General features: G+C 35.9%; 1 protein-coding gene across 1 annotated transcript in view; it reads right to left on the bottom strand.

Moving 5' to 3' along the window:
* SND1 (staphylococcal nuclease and tudor domain containing 1) overlaps positions 1-15269 on the bottom strand; it is a 436282-nt gene that overhangs the window by 245553 nt on the left and 175460 nt on the right. The gene's annotated exons all lie outside the window — the stretch shown is intronic.

The following is a 15269-nucleotide window of genomic DNA, read 5'->3' as shown; positions in this document are numbered from 1 at the left end:
CAATCTAGGTTCACCAATTGCAACAAATATACCACTCTGGCATGGGACTTTGTATGGATGGTGGGGGCAGAGAGTGTACAGGAGATCTCTCCACTTTCTGTTCAATTTTGCTGTGAACCTAAAACTGCTCTAAAAAAATAAAGTCTATTTCAAAAAGAAAGAAAAAAGCTGATAACCAGAAGCGTAGGACAATTGGCTGAACACATAAAGCCTCACAGAAACTCTACTTGACTGAGAAATGGTTTGCAACATTCCTGCAGGACTGCTAGACATTATGATAAAGCAGATCTTTAACCTTTTCTGGGTCTGTTTTTAAAAACATGAACTGTCTTCATAGAAAAACTGCATGTAATTTCAGTTTGTCTTAGCTTCTCAAGGACCAGGTTAAGAATTATCAAGAACAAAACAAGATGGCAATCACAGAGATGCTTGGTTTCACAGTACGTAAATAAAAAAGACACAGCTAACTAGGTTTAATACCAACACAGATGGAGTTCTGAAGTTTGGGGGTGGATTGGGGGGGTGATCAGATAGACCAGAAGAATCTTTAGGTTTTGAATTAATAAAGGATGATACATACACAGATAGGAAGTTAGGAACATAAAATGGAAAAACTGTTTAATACTAGCATATATTAAATAAATGGATGTGAATGCATTGAGCAATGCTTTTTCTTTATGAAGCATTTTAAGATAAACATGTTTGTGTGTCAAAAGAAACAAGTATGTGGCATCCTTTAGCACTTCGGTATAGGCTTGCCAGGAGTCCAAGGCTGCAGTGAGCTACGACTGACTCACTAAACTCCAGCCTGGGTGACAGAATGAGACCCTGTTTCTACAATAATAAATAAATAAAAACTTTAAAAATTAAAAAAAGAATTTTAAAAACTACACTTAGCTGGAGGCAAGAGGATTGCTTGAGGTCAGGAGTTTGAGACCAGCTTGAGCAAGAGTGAACCCCCGTCTCTACAAAAAAATAGAAAATTCAGCTGGGTGTGGTGGCACGTGCCTGTAGTCCCAGCTACTCGGGAGGCTGAGGCAAGAGAATCGTTTGAGCCCTGGAGTTAGGGGTTGCAGTGAGCTATGATGACACCACTGCACTCTAGCCTGGGCAACAGAGCAAGACCTTGTCTTTAAAAAAAAAAAAAAATGCATAGCTACAGTATAGTCCAATTTGGGGGCATTAGGTGGGAAGTTAATAAATATGGGGAGATGAAGGAAGAGGGAAGAGGTCCACGTATCTTTTGTGTTTTCACCCAATCCATGTAACAAGCCTTCAATTCTATTACCGGGGGGAAAAATCATCACTGCATAAAAATAAACTAAGTGATTCTCAAGGTTACCTTGCACCTGCCAATGCCAAGCCTCCTCCTCCGCACACACACAGCAGTGGGACAGCAGCTCTCAGCACAGAAACACTGCGTAGAAGAACATGAGCTCTACCCAGAGAGAGCACTAATTCATCAAGATGGCCACATGTGTGGTGGTGACGGTGGAGATGATGGGGGGAGTAATGGAGGAATAACAAACAAAAGTGAACACCTGTGCTCTTTCAGGCCAGAAGGCCAAACTGGTGTGCTATTCCAAAACTCTTCCAGGGAATCAGTGGGAAGACAGACAAACTTAATCTTCAATAACCAAAAGAAACGAGTACATTCATCTGCCAATAGTTAACTGGTTCCTATATCTAGAGAAAGAGGACTGCAAATAAGTCAGAGATTAAAGAGCTTCTTGTGCATACAACATTATTAAAGAAAATCTCAAATACAAATGAGGCCCTGAGACTAGCCCACAGCCAAGAAACACACCTGCAGGCAGCTATGACAAATCAGGAATTAAAGTCAATGTGTAATTAGCATTATGTCCCTCTCCTGTGGATTCCAAGATCTGTTCCTCTACCTTTGAGTTTTTCATCTCTAGATACTCATCTCTGACTGTCAATCACTTGAAAATGAGCCACAGTTTAAACAGTTTCAATTGAAAACACTGTAAATCTTATCAGTGTCTTCATCTGACTAAATGAAAGCCTGAATTTTGTGTTTTGGGATAAGTACATATGGAATGGCATGAGTTTAAGAGAAGAAACACATTAATATAGATGTGTTTTCCTTTTTAAAGCAAATACTCCTGAAATGTTTGGTATACAAGTATTTGACAAATACAAGACCAAAAGGCTGACCCAGAGCTTGATCCTCGTTTATAACAATGACCAACCACAAGAAGCCCTGATACTCTCCTACAAATGACTCACACATCATCTTTGGATCTCAGTTTCTCCTTCCCTAGAAAATGAGAGCACTAGATTAGAACTTTAGAGCATCATTTAACTTGACTTCTAAGAGATAATGTAGCCAGTCATAGTATACTACATAGTGTTTTCTTACATTTTTGTATTTCCTATCTCACATTTATTACAATCAACTGGGACACAGATTGTAAGCTCCATGAGAGTTCAGACCATGTCTTTCATTCACTGAAAGAGCTGGCATAGCACCTGCAAAGTAGTAGAAGAATATGTAGTAAACATCTGTTATATGAATAAATATTTATCATCAGCAATTCTTTTAGACAGAACATTCTGAAGGACATTTTCAAAGCAGGCATTTTGAGGCCCACTTTGTCAAGCTGTTGACCATTCTGCTGTTTTATATAATAACATATCTATTTAAACCATGGGTGTGGTGGTGATAGGGGGGATATTGAGGGAGGAGAAATACTTTGAAATTGTGATAATGCTCTAACATTTTAATCAAAGCAATGACAATAAAAGATTAAGCAAGCAAAATTATGTAATTTCTCATTTTTTTTTCCCTCAAAGAGGTTCTCAAAGATAAGTAAGGGTAGCAGGCAATTTGATCTATCCTTGGTTCATCAGATTATTTCTTGCAAACAATTTCAGAATATTCCTTCAAAGCAATTTCAGGGACCCTTCAGAGGAACTAAGATGGTAACTTAAAACTAAATTTATATCTCAATCGATTGTAAAGTCTGAAACCAGCTTAGCACAATAGAACAGCTGTGGGCCACATTTAAGGAATTCCAAGGATTTCTGGATATCCTTCATACAACTAGAACAGTATCAAACCACCAAAGAACTTCATAGACTTTGATGTTGATAAAAGATGAGATGAAGCAGGAAGAAAAACAACTATAATATACATCTACAACAATTCCAGGTCATACCCTAAGTTTAGTGTTAATATAACTAGAGCTGTTATGTGAGGCTATTTTGCATAATTACTACATAATCCCACCACTGCACATAGCCACTCATAAATTTACAAAGAGCCATAATAAATATTCTGTCTCTCAAAATAACTGCTTTATAACCCCTCTCTCATGACACAACTTTCAGGCAGTTATGGAAAGCCTCTATGCACCCGATACAGAGAAGACAATGCCATCTGGTCTAAGTCTCACTGATGCTGCCTAGAAACAAAAGTAAAACAAAGTATGTCACACAGCCTCAGTAACAGCATGGACACTTTGGAGCACCAGGATGCAGGGCTTGGCTCCCATCAATTCTACATGGCAGCTGTATGAACCGGGATATGTTATCTAGCAGCTCTGTGCTTCTGTTTAACGTGGGTAACTATGCCTATTTGACTGCTATGGGAAGAAATTCATTAATATACATAAGGCATTTAGAACAGGGCCTGAATCACAGTAGGCACTATGTAAGTGTCAGTTATTTTTAGATAAACGTGTACTGGTTTATCTAAACCAGTTTAGATACTGGTTTTCTTAGAACAGTGCCTGGCACAGAGTGCTAAATAAGTATCCATGAGATAAAATAAATAAATACACACACACACATATGTGGATAAATAAGATACATGTTGAATTAAATCATTAGATTACTGAAATCATTAGGCAAAAAGAATAAATTAAATACACTTTTCTCTTTAAGGAGCCACAGCAAACAAAAATATGTACCTCATACATATTCATCCCAACTTAGAGCTAAGTAGGGCTTAAAGAATGATATACTGTTTAGTATTTATTCAGACATTTTACAGATTAATTTTGTAGGTACCAGTTATTGGATATTTTATTTACTGAAGATAATTGAAGCAGAGTGTTGTGAAACATCTTAATTAACAGAGATATTTTAGGCAGGATATTTCTTGCCTTACTAAATTAGGAAGACAATGAACATCAAATAGTGACCAAGTTTTTGTTTGCTGGGGACCGAACAGGACCTTCCATATATACTACTCCTCAGTATTGAAATGATGTATTCTTAATCTTTTTTCCCCTGTTAAAAGTACCTTATGTAATTATTCTAAAAATATACCAGTAATATGTATTTTTAAAAAATTTTGAAACACATCAATCACCCATTTATCTAGGTACAGGAAGAGCTTCAAAACAAAATGGTAAGGAGCATCTTGGTCCTGCCTCTGGACATGCTCTCAGCTCACCTCCCAGCTAAGTGATCTACGCAGACACAAGCACTTGTAGAGCTGCTCATCTCTCACAGGAGGATGTCAAACTTACCTCCTTCTAGACAAGCACTGTGTAATAGAAACATGAGGAGAGCCACATGTATATGTTTAAATTTTCCTAGTAACAACAATGAAAAATTAAAAGGAAACAAGTAAAGTTAATTTTAATACTATTTTTTATTTAACTCAAAATTTTCAAAACATATCAATATGTAATGAATATTTTTAAAGTACTGAAATTATTTTTTGTACTAACCTTTCAGTAGGTGATATGTACTTTATACATGTACAGCACAACTCAGTTTGGACCAGCTACATTTCAAGTGCTCAAAACCCACATACGGTGATGGTCACCATATGGGACTGTGCATACCCAGACTTTCTGTTAAGGCATAAGAGTTCTAGCCTCATTCGTCTATCACATGATCTTACCTTTTGTGGTGCAAACATTCTCCCTTTATTTTCCCCTGTGAACTTAGTTTTATGAAATGCTCTTAGACCAAGTATGAAACAATACCGTATGAAAAACCAAGTATTTAAAAAATGTTTACCCTTCATTTTCGTTTTCAAATCTATTATCTGAATATATTAGAAAGATAAGCTATATACATAGGGAGGAAAAATCCCCTACTCTGTAAGTACTATTGTAAAATATATTCTATTCAAATGGTTTAATGAAGATACTTTTCAGTGCCTTCTACCAATTCAATGGCTGGATTTTCTTAATTCTTTTTTTATACTTTTAAAAAATTTTACTCCCAAGGCTTTCCTAGATTTTTATTTTTTATACTTTTAAAAAAATTGTACTTGAATTTTATTAATTCTTGATTTATCAATATAATTCTAAAATTCTTTATCTTGTGTTTGAAGTTCGTTCTAATGTATGGATGGTGAGTGGATAGTGGCCAGAAACTCAGGTTAAAGAAATATCTGCTTCTGTAGTTAATAATCAAGGCTTCTGCTGATATTAAAAAGAAAATGAACAATTGGTAAATATAAGCTATTTATTTTCATTCATTTTTATAACTATAAAACACTGAAATTTATTTGTTCCATTAGGATATCTTTGACCTGATATGTCTTAAATTAAAACATTACAGATACATTCACAAAAAATTATACATTTTGTTGTCTCATCTGCACTGCAATGATTAGGAGACATGAACCAATGCTCCCTTCCTACCTCTCCAATCCAGCCTAAATATATTCTGTAACACCCCCTTCCAAATTATTGTAATTAGGTGCTTAGGCTGGTTGTTTGTTCGCATGTATTTATGCTGCTTTCTCCTATCTATAATCACCCTCCCCACCTGCCCCCAGAAAGTCCAAACTATTTTGAGCATATTTCATTTTCATCAATGGAATTTTAACCTACAGTGCCTACAAAAACTCTTACAAGCACAGAGTCGAACAGCTTTTCCTATTTGATAAACTAAGACTCTTTTCGACAAAATGAGTCTCCTATCTCAACCCTTCCTCTGGTCCCCAGTGGATGGGCAGATGCTTTTATCCGTTTGGAGAGGAAAGGTAAAATATGGCTTGATATAGGGCCCATGGAGATATTAAGAATCTCTTCCTGACATGAGGCATTCATTTAAGTGGACATCACTGCTCCCTGATAAACCTGCACCTTGATAAATATGTAATTAGAGGCATACACAAGCACAAGATCCACAAATATACATTAAAACATTTTATGTAAGAGGCCATTAGAGAACAGCAAAGATTTCTAGAAGTAGTGATTATAACCTAACAAATGATCTGCAAATATAATGCAGTTTATATATAGAGGTGAATAATAGGCACACATAAAAATCTAATTCTGACAACTGAAAATATTTTAAATAAATATGATGGGTGGAGAAAAGCGGAGATCACTATTTCAAAATAACATCACGGCTGCCAAAAGTTTCATTAAACCTCTTGATTCCTAAATCCTTATAGTCCTACAAATATATTTTAAAAGTATAACCTGTGTTTGTGAATCATTATCTTATTATTTTATCACTGGCATAACTCATATCAATACATAATTTTAACAGAATGCTGCTTATCCTTCTTAGTGAAGGAACGCCGGAAGGCCTCAGAGGCATTACTGGAAACTGTCCCTTGTGTCCCCTGCATGTCCCTTCTTACTCCTCATCAGAGCTGCCGTCTCACACTGCCTTCCTCTAAGGATGGAAGTTGAGTGTGAGTCTTTTTTCTCCTTTATACAAGTGTCAATCACAGTCATCTGTGGCCAAAATTTCCAAGGTCACCAGCAGTCAGGGGAAATTAAATCACTTAGTCCAGAACTCTCCCTGGAGGAGTTCCAGCCACACAAGCAGCACAAATACATGGAGATACTTATGCCTTTGTGTAGAATACACACAATGTCACCCAGTCTTTAAAACAACAATAATAAAACTATGATGAAAGGCTCATAGATATGAAGAAAGGGGATTTGTTTAATGGCTTCTAAGAAGAATTACGGGGGGGAAGGGGATATTATTAAGAAATAGATAAAAATAAAAGGTTACTGTACATTTGCTCTGTCTGAAGATTTGGAATGTCTGTACTCACTAAAAGGTGAAAATGGGGAATCTAAGTAATAAAAGTGGAGAAAAAAGTATTCTCCCTGTCAAGAGTTCCAATAAATTCCTATTGCTCCGGGGGCTAGGTATTGCGTAGGTGAGAAAGCAGGTACAGAGAAGCCATCCTGCATTCACTGCAATTCAGAGCACTCCCATTTCTGCAGCATGCCCATGATCTGGCACTAAGAAGTCATGCAGCAAAGGAAATGTACATTCAGGTAAGTTAACTAGAGGCCAAAGTTAGAATGGTGACTTGGCCTCAGGGAAGTATATCATGACCTGAAAGGAGAATTATGCAGAAAACTACAATAATTCTTCAGCAATACGTGCCAGTGACCAAACAGCCCCCAAAATATAGCACTCGTGTATATAAATTATTCTTAGTTTTGTTGCTAAGTAAGCATTCTAGGATACAACCATGTGTCAATATCACAGGCCTTTCTTCCTGTAGACATGCCACCCTCGCCCTCTATTTCTCACAGTAGAGGCCTACTAAATGAAACAAAGTATCTTGATCAAAGGCATAGGGTGCACAGAGCAATGACACCTTAAGTCAATGTCAGAAATTACACAGACACTGATCAAAGACTATCCTGCACTGCATCTGTGTCCACCTTCAAATTCAGGTCTTTTGACTTATAGGCACTGTTTTGAGAAACAGTATATTTAAGCATAACCAACCCCCCAGACCACAAACACTCTGCTCCAGTTTCCACTCCTAAGTTATCAGAAATATGAAGCAAAAATATTGCTTAGCTTCTTAAAAAAAATTAAAAATAGAATTACCATATGATCTAGCAGTTCTGCTTCTGGGTATATGTCAATGAAATTGAAAGTAGGATCTCAAAGAGATACCTGAATATCCAGGTTCATAGCAGAACTTATTTATAATAGCCAAAAGGTGGAAGCAGCTGAAATGTCCATTGATGGATAAATGGACAAACGCAATGTGGTATATAAATACAACGGAATATCATTCAGCCTTAAAGAGGAGAGAACTTCTGCTATCTGCCATGACACGGATAAATCTCAAGGACAATATGATAAGTGAAATTAAGTCAGTCACAAAAAGACTTACGAAAAAGAATACTGGATGATTACATTTAAATGAGATAGCTAGACTAGTCAAATTCATAAAGATAGACAGTACAAGGGTGGTTGCCAAGGGCCAGAAGGAGAGTCTCTCTCCCTCTCCTCTCTTTCTCCTCGCTAAGATGTTTTCCCACACATTCCATAAGTCAAGAACAACTTAGCAGCCTGAGCTGGGCAACTCTAAGACCAAACCCAGCCAACTCTGGAATATACTGGTTACTCCAAGAGGACAGTTCAATCACATTCCCAGGAAACTAGATGGTTCTCCAAAGGCAATAATAATTAGGAGTCATGTTCAATGACCCATTAGTAAAGAAAGAGAGATCTCGGGTAGTCATCCGGGACAAAATAGTCCACCTTTCTTAGGATATAAAATACATTTGTTTATTTTTCTACTTTCTAAAAAGAAGAAGGCACAAGCTGCATGTCTAGGTACCACAAAAGTCTACCTGAATGTACCTTCTTTACCATTTCTCAGAGGCAGTTGTAGAAGGGGGGTAAGAATAGTCTATGGGTCATTGACTTCCTATAAAATTGACAAATTTTGATGTCTTATGCTTTAAAACATTCCCTTTATGATGAATAGCCCTCCTTAGAGATCTGTCACCTAAAGATCTACAGAATTTTCAGTGCATTCCAACATAATTTTCCTACCTCTATCTACTTCACTAGTTGCTGGATTTAATCACTGTTATTTGTGCTTTTATCTAATGAACATTCAATTTTCATGTGCTTCTCTAAGTGGTATTTTTCACTGTTGGCAGGAACCTAAATTATTACATCTTTGGAGGTCAAGCTGGCAATTCTACTAACATTTAATGTGTGAATGTGCTCTGACCTAGCAATTGCACTTCTAGGAATTCAGTCTATAGAAACAAAGATGTATATACAAGCATTGTGTCCTTTGCACACAAATGCATAATTACAAGCTGAGATCTAACCCATGAGTTCCAGAGTTGGCAGAGATCATGCCTATTTTTTTTCACCAATGTATTACCAGTACTTCTTGATGAATGTGATGTAGCTGTTGAAAACAACAAAGGAGATCCATGCATTCTGCTACAGAAAGATGTCCAAATAAAAAAGTAAATGCACAATGGTAAGTATAATATAATCCTATCAGGGAAACAAAAGTGAGGGAAGCAAAGAAACAGAACTTAGAGGAACATACTTGATGCTGTCAGAAGGGCTTACCTTTGAAGGTACAATTATAAGGCACTTTCTATTTTTCACATCACACATTTCCTGAATATTAAAAATTTTAAATTATATTTGCAAAAGGGAAAAATGAGATTAAGTTTTAAGAAAAATAAACAATATGGTAAGCTAAGTAAACAAAGAAAACATCTACCTTTAAAAACAACAGCAAAAACACACAAAAAAAGTCACAACCAGGGTCTTAAATGTTGAGTATCTATTCCATCACAATAGTTCCCACGCTGAGGCCATGGTCACTGCTCAGTCGTGTCTGCCAACCAGTAAGGATTATGCAGGGCAGGCTAACCACTGTTAGAAGGACACGATCACAGAGGCTTCCGGGTGCCCAGTGGTGTACTGTTGCCATGGCAGGTGGGCATCACTATCTGCAAATGAACTGCCAATCTCACTCTGAGCTGATAATGATCCTGCCACCACCACCTGCCTGCCATATGTTTTCTCTACTTGTCATGTAACAAGGAACTGCATTTTGGCATGCTGATCACTGACAATCTGATACTACTGGTTGATGTTTGTTATACCTAGCAGCAGCCCTTCACAGAGCCAGGAAAGAGTAGAAGGATATAAAATATTGCTTTGCCAACTGACCATTCACTAAGACCCAACATTTTGCAACAGACTAGCCAGCTGTTCTTCCTTTAATTTTAAAACTAAGACCTGCTAATGTGTGAAGGGCTGTGCCCTAACCCCATTTGTGCTCTGTGATACTGTTTCTCATTAGTAGAGTAGAAAAGGAGCCCAGACTTCCCACTACAAGAAACTGAATTCGCTCTGTCTCCCTGAATCATCAAGGTACGGTCAATAAAAACTGATGTCATTCCATGGGGTTTTGTTGTGTACTCTAATGTAACGCATTGGTGAGCACAGGGTATGGCATCAGGAGTCAAGAATTCTCGATGATGGAGCCCTGTCTCAGAGCAGCAATCTGGGGAAGAGAATAAAATATGGAAAAATATGGTTCGTATCCCAATCAATTGCCTCCACAGTCTGCCTCTCTTAGCAGAACTCTAACTCATATATTCATAACTGTATATTCCAGAGAATCTAAACATATAAGGCTTGTTATCTAGTCCTAGTCAACAAAGTAGGAATTAGTTTCTGAAAAGAGGGAAAGCAGGAGAGTTTCGACATAGAGCTTAGGTAAAAGATAGCAAACGCATGAGATTACAAAAGGGACTAGAATCAGTCAAGCATGTTACCCAAACCCCTTGTATTCCCATTGATAGGGAGAATGTAATGATGATTATCCAGTGGCACTTTCCGTAAATTAGGAGTCACTGTGTTACCAAAAACTCCGCCACTTGTCCACAAGGCAGACAAGTACATGCTTCTCTTAATGAGGGGATCCTCATGCATTCCAGTTGCCAGCCCATTCCCACTCCAATAGCCAGCCACCTAACCTGCTGGATAAAATGCCAGCCAGCATTAGCACCAAGAAACATCATGGTCTTCTTCATTCTGCAGCAACACCACTAATACGCAGATGTACTTTTTAATTGAGATAAAATTTATGTAATATAGGCTGGACGTGGTAGCTCACGCCTGTAATCCCAGCATTTTGTGACGCCAAGGCAGGAAGATTGCTTGAGCCCAGGAGTTTGAGACTAACCTGGGCAATATAGGAAGACTCCATTATCTACAAAAACATGTAGAAAGAATTAGCTGGGCACGGTGGCATGTGGCTGTAGTCCCAGTTACTAGGGAAGCTGAGCTGGGAGGATCACCTGAGCCCAGGAGTTTGAGGTTACAGTGAGCTATGATCATGCCACTACACTGCAGTTATGGGCAACAGAGTAAGACTTTGTCTCAAAAATAAATAAATAAATAAATAGATAGATATATAGACTTTTTAAAAAAATGTATTGAACATAAATTCACATAAATTCACAATTTTAACCACTTTAAAGTGTACCAATTTAGTGGTTTTTAGTATGTTCACAATGCAGCGCAATCATCTTGATTATCTAATTCCAAAACACTTTCATCATTCCAAAAAGAAACCCTATATCCACTAATCAGTTATTCTCCATTCACAACTCTCCCTAGCCCCAGAAAATATCACTCTAGTTACTGTCCCTATGGATTTGCATATTTTAAAATTTCATATAAATGGACTCACACAATATGTAGCCTTTTATGTCTAACTTCTTTTACTGGGACAATATTTTCAAGGTTCATCTATATTGTAGTATACAGCAGGACTTCATTCCTTTCTCTGGCAGAATGTACTGATTGTAAGGATATACCATATTTTGTTTATACATTAAGATGTACTTTTGAGACTGTAGCTGTAAGAGAAACTGTGTTAAGAACCACTTTAAAAATAAGATCTAATAATATTATTTTTAATAAGGGAAATTGTGTTGAGAATCAGTTGAGAGCAACCTGTGGCAAAGGGAAAAAAGCTATCATTAACAAACATAAATTAAGCCACCAGAGTCAAATCACATAAAAGGAATATTTTAATCTCCTAATCTCAACCAAATCCATTAAAAAAAAAAAAAGGCTATTCTCATGAGGAGGAGGAAATCTTTCAGGGTTTCAAAGCACTGTCCAAACCAACAACCAATCAACCAGCCACTTCAGAAGGACACTTCCTCACCGCAATTCATTTGCTTAAGGGAGAGACAACAGCCACTGTTTAGGATGCAAAGATAATCCAGAGATAAAATGGGGTGGAAAAAACCAATTCCTACAGGCTTTGATCCTCACCTGCTGCATTTGCTTCCAAGTTTCCTTGCATACACTCATTCACTTACAATGAACCAGACTACAATTCAGGTTTCAAGGACTCTCATATTTTGATTACACAGCCTTTGAATATATCACTGGTATACACAGCAACGAATCTCTCCCTGATATACCACCTGTGGTAATTTCTATGCAATGATCTTCAGATCAGCTAACCTAACTCCTCTTTTGTCCCTATCTCTAAGAATTCACAGTGGAAAAACCAAGGATAAATTCTTCTACAGCACAGTAGTAAAGGAATAAACAAAAATGACCCAGTAAGCTCTGCTTCATAATTTATTATGGAAAGAATTTTTATTCTGGTGCTATTAAAATCTCTGTGCCTTTTAGTCCAGGAGATAAGTCAGTATCTAAAGAATAGAAGAGTTGGTTTACTCTTAAAGTAATTTTGAGCTATAAGTTTATTATCCTGGTTGTTAAAAGACCAGCCCAAGAAGAAACTGATGATATTTAATAATAGTCTGACACTATAGAATTGCCAGAGAATTTTAGACAACTCTATGGGAAAGAAGAACAAAGCCAAAACTTCTAGCAGCTCTAGAGGGTAAAGGGAAAATAACCAGGCAGTGACAGCAGCATCTCCATTCAACGACCAAAATTACACAAAAGCACTAATCTCCAAACACTAGAAAATGAGCAAGTGAGGTTTCCAACTACAAGCAAGAGTTTACTGCAACACTGGTCAAGATCTTCAAGCAAATCACTGCAAATGAAGAGTTCTCAAACAATCTCAAAATGCAAAGTAAAAGAATGATCTAAAGTTCAATCACTTAAAAGAATACATATCAGAACAACCAGGTGTAAGAAATAAAAATAAAACTTGGTTTACTAGAAAAATAGCAAGCTAAAGTGCTAACTATATATATATATATTTATTAAAGAAATCCAACAAAGTAGTAATATAAATAAATATATTAAGGAAACACTAAATGTCAGGATAATTATCTGCTGAAATATAAAAAACAGGCCCATAATATACTCTCTATTTTCTCTGTAAAAGACAAACCAAAACACATAGGAATGTTTAGATTAAATGATACACTTACAGCTGTATCAGATCTAATAAAATGAGCATGTATTTGTTTAGTGATATATGCTATAATTCCCGTGAATAAGCATAACAATAAGCATTAGAATATAACAAATAAAGTAATATTCAATGTTAAGTCAGGGGCTAAAAAGTCTAGAAAAACATCCTATAGTTAATAGGACTTTGTAGGCATCTTAGAGATAGTCTGTGATCTGGAGCAAATGAGGAGAACAGGGAAGAATCAATCAGTATTGGTCTAACAAACAACTCCAAACCTGAAAAGAATACATAAAACCAAGTGTTAATAATCCCCTAATATATTATTAATCAATCTTTATCAGTAAGTGGGAACTCTGTATTGCTTTTTGTTGTTTTACAGTTTTGCTTCTTATGAATATTTGGTGAATTCTTTTTTTTAAGATGCTTAAGTAGGGGTGATTGGATGGGAGAGCAGTAGGAAGACACATTAACAACATATACAATAACAATAATAGTTATCAGTGAGTAGTAATTCAGAGAGATTAAACAATTTGCCCCAAAATTATAAGAAAGGGTCTTCTGCAAGAGAAAGGAAATATAAATGGCCAAGTTATATAATTTGGAGTTAGACTAGACTACAAAAGAGTAAAAATAGAAAATATATCTGTATATTAATAGAAAAAAATTATTTTAAAATGATTAATATTTACATTTTATTATTTGATGGTTTCCTTTTTAATTCCAAGTCTTAAATGGTTAACTGAGTTTTTATGGGATAAATTAAAATGAATAACTTATTTTACATTAGAATGAAAAGGACTACTGTTATCACCTAGAACAAACATATATTACAATATAAGAGAAAACAGATTCAGAGAAGTTATGTGACTTCTCCAAATTTAGATATCTACTTAATAAAAGAGTTAGGACTGGAATCCTAATTATCAGAGAAAAAAATATCTTAAGTGTGAGAACAGGAAATCACAGTAAAAGGTACAGTACCAACATCATTTCAATAAATTAAGTCTGTTATATACCTGGATAGAATTACAGTCCAGGAGACCTAGCCCCAGGATCTTCAAATATGTGTCATTTTAGAAGCTGCCTTTAAAATAAGTGGATGACCCAAGTGAGGTGGCTGAGAGGGTAGTTCATGAGAAGGCTGACATACAGCGACCTCTAACTTCTGTTATTGATTCTGGTTCTCTCCAGAACTACCCACCCTATAGCCATATCTCTTGCCGATCTATATGAAAGCAAATAAAAAATTTTAAAAATTAAAAATTAAAAAAAGGGGAATATTTATTGCTATTTTAAAATAAGGGATTAAGAAATTAACCATTAGACTTAGACTCAATGATATTTAAGATAAAAAAGGAATAAAATTAAAGTTTAAAATCCCAGGAACCATAACAGGTTGACTTTTTAAGGGGAATAAAATATACAGGGCTTAAAAAAGGAAAAATGCTAATATCCTTATTAAATGACCAAGTCCTGTCTAAGAAAGTACTGAACACTATCAACAAATAGAAATAGAAACTTTTTGTCTTTAACTCTTCTAACCTTTATATCCTCCCAGATCTAGATGACTGTGATTTGGTAGGGCTCAGAGAATCTAGTTGATATCATTATATAGTATGGCCTGTTTAAAACATAAAATAAACCTCATCACCATAGTTAGCAAAAATTTAAGATGAACATACATAGTTTAAACAAATTATGCAATCATGGAATGAAATGACATAAAGTCATTAAAATCAATACATAAATGTTCATTTATAGATGTGGGAAGATGTTTAAGTTTTATTGTCAATTGCTTTTAAAAAAGGACATATAGATTGATCCAAATATAAAGATACATGTATAAGTAAAAGAAAATACCCCAATATGTCATTTGAATTTCTTTTAGTTTTCCTTTATACTTGCCAAATTTATTATAATAAACCTATAGTTTTCATAATCAGAAAAAATAACTATAAAAGGAACATAAAAGATCATCATAGTTAAGGTATGTTCTAAGGTAACATTAGTTATTGTTATTCCTAAAAAGCAGTAACCCATATATTACTGACAACAGGGAAGACTGGATTCCTTGGGTGTAATTCTCCAAAAGGCTTGTAATCAACCAACCATTTTTTGTTTGGTACCCACATGTTCCTACTTCCTTATTTTTAACTAA

Source organism: Propithecus coquereli, unplaced genomic scaffold (assembly GCF_000956105.1).
Source record: "Propithecus coquereli isolate 6110/MARCELLA unplaced genomic scaffold, Pcoq_1.0 Scaffold91, whole genome shotgun sequence".
In the NCBI taxonomy this organism is placed as follows: domain Eukaryota; kingdom Metazoa; phylum Chordata; class Mammalia; order Primates; family Indriidae; genus Propithecus; species Propithecus coquereli.
The sequence above is the reverse complement of the archived record's forward strand: the minus strand, read 5'-3'. Positions and strand labels throughout refer to the sequence as shown.